Below are 8,805 nucleotides of genomic sequence, written 5' to 3'. Positions count from 1 at the left end.
CCTTCAGACTATCCACAACACCCATAACCTTTGTGTCATCTAGTCTACTCTTATACTTCCTCATCCAGGTCATTTATAAAAATCAGAAAGAGGAGGGGTCCCAGAACAGATCTCTGTGGAACACCACTCATCACCTCCTCTATGTAGAATACAAATAATCTACAACCACCCTTTACCTTCTGTGGACAAGCCAATTCTGGATCTATAAAACAAGGTCTCCTTGGATCCCATGCCTCATTATTTTCTGAATAAGCCTTGCATGGAGAACCTTATGAAATGCCTTACTGAAATCCTATAGACTACATCTACTGCTCTACCTTCATCAATGTATTTTGTTACGTCCTCAAAGAATTCAGTCAGGCTCGTAAGGCATGACCAGCCCCTGACAAAGCCATGCTGACTATCCTTAATCAGATTATGTCACTCCAAATGCTCATAAATCCTGTCTCTTAGGATCTTTTCTAACAACTTGCCCACCACTGAACTAAGACTGATTGGTCTATAATTTCCTTGGTTATCTCTACTCCCTTTCTTGAACAAGGGAACAACATTTGCAACCTTCCAATCCTTCGGTACTGCTCCCATCCCTATTGATGATACAAAGATTATCGCCAGAGGCTCAGTAATCTCCTCCCTTGCCTCCCACAGTAGCCTGGGGTATATTTCACCCAGTCCCGGCAACTTATCTAACTTAATACCTTTCAACATTTCCAGCACATCCTCTTTCTAAATGTTTATACACTGAAGCATTTCAGTCCGCTGTAAGTCATCCGACAAGATGTTATCTTGTTGGACTTTCTATATGGAAAGGTGGAGGGAAAGAAAGGAAGAGGAAGGCAAGGAACAACGTGGATGGACTACATCAAGGATTGGACCAAGCTGGACAAGACTAGGGATGTTGTGGACAAGTGTCGGGACAGAGCGGCGTGGAGGGAAATCGTCTGCCAACTGGAAATCCCAGAAGCGACCTAATGATGATGACGACGTAAGTCATCCCCACAATTGCCAAGGTCTTTTTCCCTGGTGAATACTGAAGCAAAGTATTCATTAAGTACCTCCGCTACCTCCTCCAGCTCCATGCATGTTTCCTCTATCACACCTGATTGGTCCTATTCTCACACGGCTCATCCTCTTGCTCTTCACATACTTGTAGAATGCCTTGGGGTTTTCCTTAATCTTGCTCGCCAAGGCTTTCTCATGTCCCCTTCTAGCTGTCCTAATTTCATTCTTGAGCTCCTTCCTAGCACCTATAATTTTCTGGAGCTCTAACAGTACCTAGTTTCTTGATCCTTTCATAACTTTTCTTTTCTTCTTAACTAGATTTTCTACATCCTTTTTACACTTGGTTCTTTTACCCTACCATCCTTTCCCTGCCTCAATGGAACATACCTATGCAAATGTTCCCTGAACATTTGCCACACTTCTGCCATGCAATTGCCTGAGAACATCTGCTCCCAATTTATATTTCCAAGTTCCTGCCTAATAGCATCATATTCCCCCACCCCAATTATATGTTTTCCTAAATTGTCTGCTCCTATCCATCTCCAGCACTATGGTAAAGGAGATAGAATTGTGGTCACTGCCTCCAAAATACTCTTCCACCAAAAAATCTAACACCTGACCAAGTTCATTTCCCAATACCAGACAAAGTATAGCCTCTCCTCTAGTTGCCTTATCTACATATTCGGTTAGGAAGCCTTCCTGAAAACACCTAACAGACTCCACCCCATCTAAACTCCTTGCTCTAAGGAGATACCAGTCAATACCAGGAGATATTAGTGGTTTGGATTCAGCTAATATAAAGATCCAAGAGACTGGATCAAATCTAATATCAAGAATGGTCAGAAAATTTGCCAGTGTATTGGTGATTGTCTTACAGAACAGCACTGGTTTCTACTGACTCTCACTGAAAGGAACTTGACAGTGAAGGTTACACACTTTTTAGAGTATGGTTCAGGTACATATACAAGAAAAAGGAAGAAAACGAACAAAGGATTTGAATGACTTGCAATGATTTTTGGGTTGTTGTAGCCCAGGTGACACTGTAAGTTCAAAGCACAAAGTAAGTTATTAATTAAGTACATATATGCCACCCATAGGGGTGGCGCAGTAGCATAGGGACGACATGGTACTGTAGTGGTTAGCGTACCGCTTTACAATGGCAGTGACTCGGGTACAATTCCCACTTCTGCCTGTAAGGAGTCTGCGCATTCTCCTCGTGACCACATGGATTTCCTTCAGGTGCTCCGGTTACCTCCAATGTACCAACGATGTTTGGGTTAGTAGGTTAATTGGTCACATGGGGTAACAGGCTGTCATGGGCTCGTTGGCCAGAGCGGCCTGTTTCTGTGCTGCTTCTCTAAGACTAATGTCACGATGCACTACCCTGAAGTTCATTTTCTTGTCAGCATTCACAGTAAATACAGAGAAGCACAATAAAATCAATGAAAAACTGCACAGAACAAAGACAACCAATGTGCAAAAGACAACAAATGGTGCAAATGCAAAAAAGAAAAAAAACCCAAAATAATAATAATAATAAATAAATAATTATTATTGAGAGCATGAGTTGTAGAGTCATTGGAAGTGAGTCCATAGGTCCATAGTAGACAACACTCCTTGTTGATGTGCTCAGTGATGGGGAAGGCTTTTCCTGTGATGGACTGGGATGTATCCACTACATTTTATTGTATTTTCTGTTCAAGGGCCTTGGTGTTTCCATACAAGGCCATGATGCAAACAGTCAGTATACTCTCCACTGCTGAGGACTGGGTCATGGACCTCCGGCTTCCTTCACCTGTAGTCAATAATCAGCTCTTTGGTTTTGCTGATGTTGAGTGAGAGGTTATTGTTGCTGTGGCTGCACTCAGCCAGGTTTTCAATCTCTCTCCTATACGCTGATTTGTCACCACCTTTGATTCGGCCAACAGCAGTGGTGTCGTCAGCATTCCAAGAGCCGGCAATCTTCAGCCACTCGGTACCCTCCTACACAAGTTTCAGCATGAAATTGCTCGTTAATTAATGCATAAAGTTCAATTCCATTTGTTATTCACAATTTCCCTTCTCAGTCAAATAACATTGCGGGTCTTTGAAGAGACTCCTGGACAGGTACATGGAGCTCAGAAAAATAGAGGGCTATGGTTAACCCTAGGTAATTTCTAAAGTAAGTACATGTTTGGCACAGCTTTGTGGGCTGAAGGGCCGGTATTGTGCTGTAGGTTTTCTATGTTTCCATATTTCTATCAATGTCAGTTGCTGCTCCTCCCTGCCTGCAACTTACTCTGTGAGAGCAAAGACTGTTGGAGTCCACGCATGGGGCCAGCACTGTCTTCACAAGGGAAGCAAAATACTATGGAGGCTTGTGGACTTAATCAGAAAAGGGTGGGGTGGGGGAAGTTGTGGAGAAATACTCAGCTGGAATGCTGTGTTTGGTGAATTTTGTTTGCTTCAGCTGTCGTCTGGTGAGGATGTTGGAAGCTATGGGTGAAAGATGGACATGTGGTAAATTTTACTGGGGCCTCTGCTCTTTTCTCCGTCTGTGCAATAGCCCAGGAACTAGAAAGTGCTGTTGAGAAGCCTTTTTTTAAATGAGAGATACACTGAACAGATGACTGGGTGAGGGAAGTGCCCTGTCACTCATGCTGTCCAATCAATGATTCCTTGTCTGTTTGGTGGGATCAGGAGCTAGGTAATTCAGTCGTCTGGGTAAAAACTCTTGAAAATCACGGGTGGGTTCCCTGCAGGTTAGTTGCTCAAACAACAAGGCAAGTGATCGGCGACTCAACAGAACCACCCACATAAATACTACCGTGGGTATAGCAGGGAGAGAGCTGTTTCTACCCCCTCAGATGCCGACTGTCCTGCTGAGAACTCACGACATTTTCTGTTATTGTTTTATATTCACCAAGCAGTTCCTGGGAACTCCTGCACTGGTTTAATGAGTCATTGCTCGAGGTTAGCTAATGGGAACACGTCCGAACACGGGGGAGGAAGTTCAGCAGGTATTGGTTTGTTGAGAACGTTTCCTAAAAGAGAAATCTGACGGCCATCGCATGAAGTGTGGAGAGGGGGAGGAGTCAGGCCAGTAATATTCCCCCAGAGGGGTGGAACATCGCCTCATCCTCACAGCCGTCCAGACCGCGTAAAGGGCTTCAAGGCTTCGGATCTAACTCCAATTACTCTTTGAAGTTTTGGGGCTGGGCATTGGATCTGAGATCCACCGGGAAGACGAGAGGAACCTGCCTGCATCGTGAGGAACTCGGGGGTCGGGAGGTGAGCGGAGCTCGGAATAAGTATTACCTTTCACTCAGGCTGCTGAATTTCGAGTCGATAAACTGCGCGGGTTGCTTCAGTAATCCGGTTCCAGGAGCCCGCGGCAGGTTTGGCGAGGCAGGAGCTCTTAGTTTCAGTTTAATATGGGCTCACGGTCGAAATGTAAATTCCTAATTCAAATTCTTGCTTGCAGTCGGATCCCCTTGAATCCACAGGTCGTCTCCGTGAATTGATCGCTGCATTGGGGGTTGGACACCTCCTCTCACTCTGGGCGCTTTAGGGTGGAGAGAGGGGGGAAGAGTGAAACCTCACTCGGGCATCGAAAATCTGCGCTGTTCACTAGACCGGTTCATTGGTATCTACAGTCTGGGCTGGATCATTGTAGGCTTTTACAGCCTGGGCTGGTTCACTGGTATCTATACTCTTTGGTTCAACGGTTGTTTACCGTCCCGGCTGCCTTGCAGTACATCCTTATCTGATTTACAACTGTTCTGATCCCTAAGGGCCGGTAGATCTACACATTTTGATAATTTCTGTTAGTTTTACTTTGCGACATGTTGAGGTCCACTGAATGGGCACAAACTCCTGGATATGGGCTGTGCATTAACCCCCGCAACACACACACAAAGCTGGTGAACGGAGCAGGCCAGGCAGCATCTCTAGGAAGAGGTACAGTCGACGTTTCGGGCCGAGACCCTTCGTCAGGACTAACTGAAGGAAGAGTGAGTAAGAGATTTGAAAGTTGGAGGGGGAGGGAGAGATCCAAAATGATAGGAGAAGACAGGAGGGGGAGGGATGGAGCCAAGAGCTGGACAGGTGATTGTCAAAAGGGATAGGAGGCTGGAGAAGGGAGAGGATCATGGGACTGGAGGCCTGGGGAGAAAGAAAAGGGGAGGGAAGCACCAGAGGATGGGCAAGGAGTTATACTGAGAGAGAGAGAGAGAGAAGGGGAGGGGGAGAAAAAGAGAGAGAAAACAAGATAATAATAAATAAATAACAGATGGGGTACGAGGGGGAGGTGGGGCATTAGCGGAAGTTTGAGAAGTCAATGTTCATACCATCAGCTTGGAGGCTACCCAGACAGAATATAAGGTGTTGTTCCTCCAACCTGAGTGTGGCTTCATCTTTACAGTAGAGGAAGCCGTGGATAGACATGTCAGAATGGGAATGGGATGTGGAATTAAAATGTGTGGCCACTGGGAGATCCTACTTTCTCTGGTGGACAAAGCGTAGGTGTTCAGCAAAGCGGTCTCCCAGTCTGCGCCGGGTCTCGCCAATATATAGAAGGCCACATCGGGAGCACCGGACGCAGTATATCACCCCAGCCGACTCGCAGGTGAAGTGTCACCTCACCTGGAAGGACTGTCTGGGGCCCTGAATGGTGGTGAGGGAGGAAGTGTAAGGGCATGTGTAGCACTTGTTCCACTTACAAGGATAAGTGCCAGGATCAGTGGGGAGGGATGGGGGGGACGAATGGACAAGGGAGTTACGTAGGGAGCGATCCCTGTGGAAAGCAGGGAGAGGGGAAGGAGGGAAAGATGTGCTTGGTGGTGGGATCCCGTTGGAGGTGGCGGAAATTGCAGAGAATTATATGTTGGACCCGGAGGCTGGTGGGGTGGTAGGTGAGGACAAGGGGAACCCTATTCCTAGTGGGGTGATGGGAGGATGGAGTGAGAGCAGATGTGCGTGAAATGGGAGAGATGCGTTTGAGAGCAGAGTTGATGGTGGAGGAAGGGAAGCCCCTTTCTTTAAAAAAGGAGGACATCTCCCTCATCCTGGAATGAAAAGCATCCTGAGAGCAGATGCGGTGGAGACGGAGGAATTATGAGAAGGGGATGGCATTTTTGCAAGAGACAGGGTGAGAAGAGGAATAGTCCAGGTAGCTGTGACAGAGCTGTATAGTAGACATCAGAAGATAAGCTGTCTCTAAAGATAGAGACAGAAAGATCAAGAAAGGGGAGGGAGGTGTCAGAAATGGACCAGGTAAACTTGAGGGCAGGGTGAAAGTTGGAGGCAAAGTTAATAAAGTCAACGAGCTCAGCATGCGTGCAGGAAGAAGCGCCAATGCAGTCGTCGATGTAGCAAAGGAAAAGTGGGGGACAGATACCAGTATAGGCTTGGAACATGGATTGTTCCACAAAGCCAACAAAAAGGCAGGCATAGCTAGGACCCATACGGGCGCCCATGGCTACACCTTTAGTTTGGAGGAAGTGGGAGGAGCCAAAGGAGAAATTATTAAGAGTAAGAACTAATTCCGCTAGACGGAGGAGAGTGGTGGTAGAGGGGAACCGGTTAGGTCTGGAACATCTGCTCTCACCCCATCCTCCCACCATGAGGGTTTCAGTGAGATCCCCCTCATCTTCTAAACTCCAGTAGGTGCAGGCTCAGAGCCAAAAAAAAAAAAATCCTCATACATTAACTCTTTCATTCCCAGGATCACTCTCATAAACATTCTCTGGACCTTCACCAATGCCAGCACATCCTTTCTTAGATATTCTTTGGATATTGGACCAAAATGATGCTGGAGAGGTAGTAATGGGGGACAAGGAAATAGCGGATGATCTGAATATGTATTTTGCATCAGTCTTCATTGTGGAAGACACTAGCAGTATGGTGGAAGTTCCAGGTGTCAGGGGTCATGAAGTGTGTGACCTTACCATTACTAGAGAGAAGGTTCTTAGGAAACTGGAAGGTCAGAAGGTCAGAACTGGACCAGATGATGTGGCTGAAGAGATTGTGGAAGCATTAGTAATGATCTTTCAAGAATCACTAGATTCTGGAATGGTTATGGAGGACTGGAAAATTGCAAATTTCAAGAAGAGAGGCAGAAGAAAGGAAATTATAGGCCAGCTAGTCTGACTTCAGTGGCTGGGAAGATGTTGTAGTCACTTCTTAAGGGTGTGGTTTCAGGATACTTGGAAGCACATGATAAAATAATTCGTAGTCAGCATGGTTTCAGATCATAGTCAGCATAGTTTCTTCAAGGAAGAACCTTGCCTAGCAAACCTGTTAGAATTCTTTGAAGAAAGAACAAGCAGGATAAACAAAGGGGATTCAGTTGATGTTGTGCACTTGGATTTTGAGAAGGCTTTTGACAAGGTGCCACCCATGAGGCTGCTCAACAAGCTGTGAACATAGTATTACAGGAAAGATTTCAGCATGGATGAAGCAGTGGCTGATTGACAGGAAGCAAAGACTGGGAACAAAGGGAGCTTTTTATGGTTGGCTGCCGGTGACTAGTGCTGTTCCATAGAGGTCCGTGCTGGGACTGATTCTTTCTACGGCATATGTCAATGATATAGATGATGGAGTTGATGGCTTTCTTGTAAGGTTTGCAGACGATATGAAGAAAAGTGGAGGGGTGGTACTTTTAAGGAAATAAAGAGGCTACAGAAGGACTTAGACAGATTAGGAGAATGGGCAAAGATGGAATACAGTGTCAGGAAATGTATGGTAATGCACTTTGGTAGAAGAAATGTAAGGGGAGAGAAAATACTTTTCTAAGCGGAGAGAAAATACAGAAATCTGAGGTGCAAAGGGATTTGGGAGTCCTTGTGCAGGATTCCCTAAAGGTTAATTTGCAGGTTGAGTCTGTGGTGAGGAAGACAAATGCTATGTTAGTATTCATTTCAAGAGGACTAGAATATAAGAACAAGGACGTAATGTTGAGACTTTATAAAGGACTGGTGAGGCCTCACTTGAGGTATTGTAGCAGTTTTGGGCCCCTTAGAAAGGATGTGCTGACACTGGAGAAGGTTAAAGGAGGTTCACAAAAATGATTCCAGGATTAAACAGCTTGTTGTATAAAAACCATTTGATGGCTCTGGGTCTGTATTTGCTGGACTTCAGAAGAATGAGGGATGACCTAATTGAAACCTGTTGAAAGGTGAAAGGCCTTGGTAGAGTGAATGTGGAGAGGATATTTCCTATGGTGGGAGAACTAAGACCAGAGAACACAGCCTCAGAATAGAGGGGTATCCTTTTTGAATGGAGATGAGGAGGAATTTCTTTAGCCAGAAAGTGGTGAATCTGTGGAATTCTTTGCCACAGGCATCTGTGAAGGCCAAATCTTAATGAATATTTAAGGCAAAGGTTGATAGATTCTTGATTGATCAGGGCATGAAGGGAGAAGGCAGAAGCTTGGGGCTGAGAGTAACATAGAAACACAGAAAACCTACAGCATTATACAGGCCCTTCGGCCCACAAAGCTGTGCCGAACATGTCCTTACCTTAGCAATTACCTAGGGTTACCCATAGCTCTCTGTTTTTCATATACCTATCCAGGAGTTTCTTAAAAGACCCTATCGTATCCACCTCCACCATCGTCGCCGGCAACCCATTCCACACACTCACCACTCTCTGTGTAAAAAAACTTAACCCATGACATCTCCTCTGTACCTACTCCCAAGCACCTTAAACCTGTGTCCTCTTGTGCTAGCCATTTCAGCCCTGAGAAAAAGCCTCTGACTATTCACACGATCAATGCCTCTCATCATCTTATACACCTCTATCAGGTCACCACTCATCCTCCGT

At 45.6% G+C, this 8,805-nt stretch overlaps 1 protein-coding gene across 3 annotated transcripts in view; it reads left to right on the top strand.

The window, feature by feature from the left end:
- Positions 1-3,975: 3,975 nt before the first annotated feature.
- The window catches only part of LOC140188300 (cathepsin L2-like), a 51,575-nt gene continuing 46,745 nt past the window's right edge, over positions 3,976-8,805 (top strand). The window contains exon 1 of one of the 3 annotated variants that reach the window (XM_072244408.1): positions 3,976-4,272. The gene's annotated coding sequence lies outside the window, so the exon portion shown is untranslated. The remainder of the gene's footprint in view (positions 4,273-8,805) is intronic. The other 2 variants (XM_072244407.1, XM_072244406.1) reach the window with 2 other exon arrangements.

This window comes from Mobula birostris, chromosome 26 (assembly GCF_030028105.1).
Source record: "Mobula birostris isolate sMobBir1 chromosome 26, sMobBir1.hap1, whole genome shotgun sequence".
NCBI classification, from domain to species: Eukaryota; Metazoa; Chordata; class Chondrichthyes; order Myliobatiformes; family Myliobatidae; genus Mobula; species Mobula birostris.
This window is presented reverse-complemented; position numbering and strand designations above follow the sequence as displayed.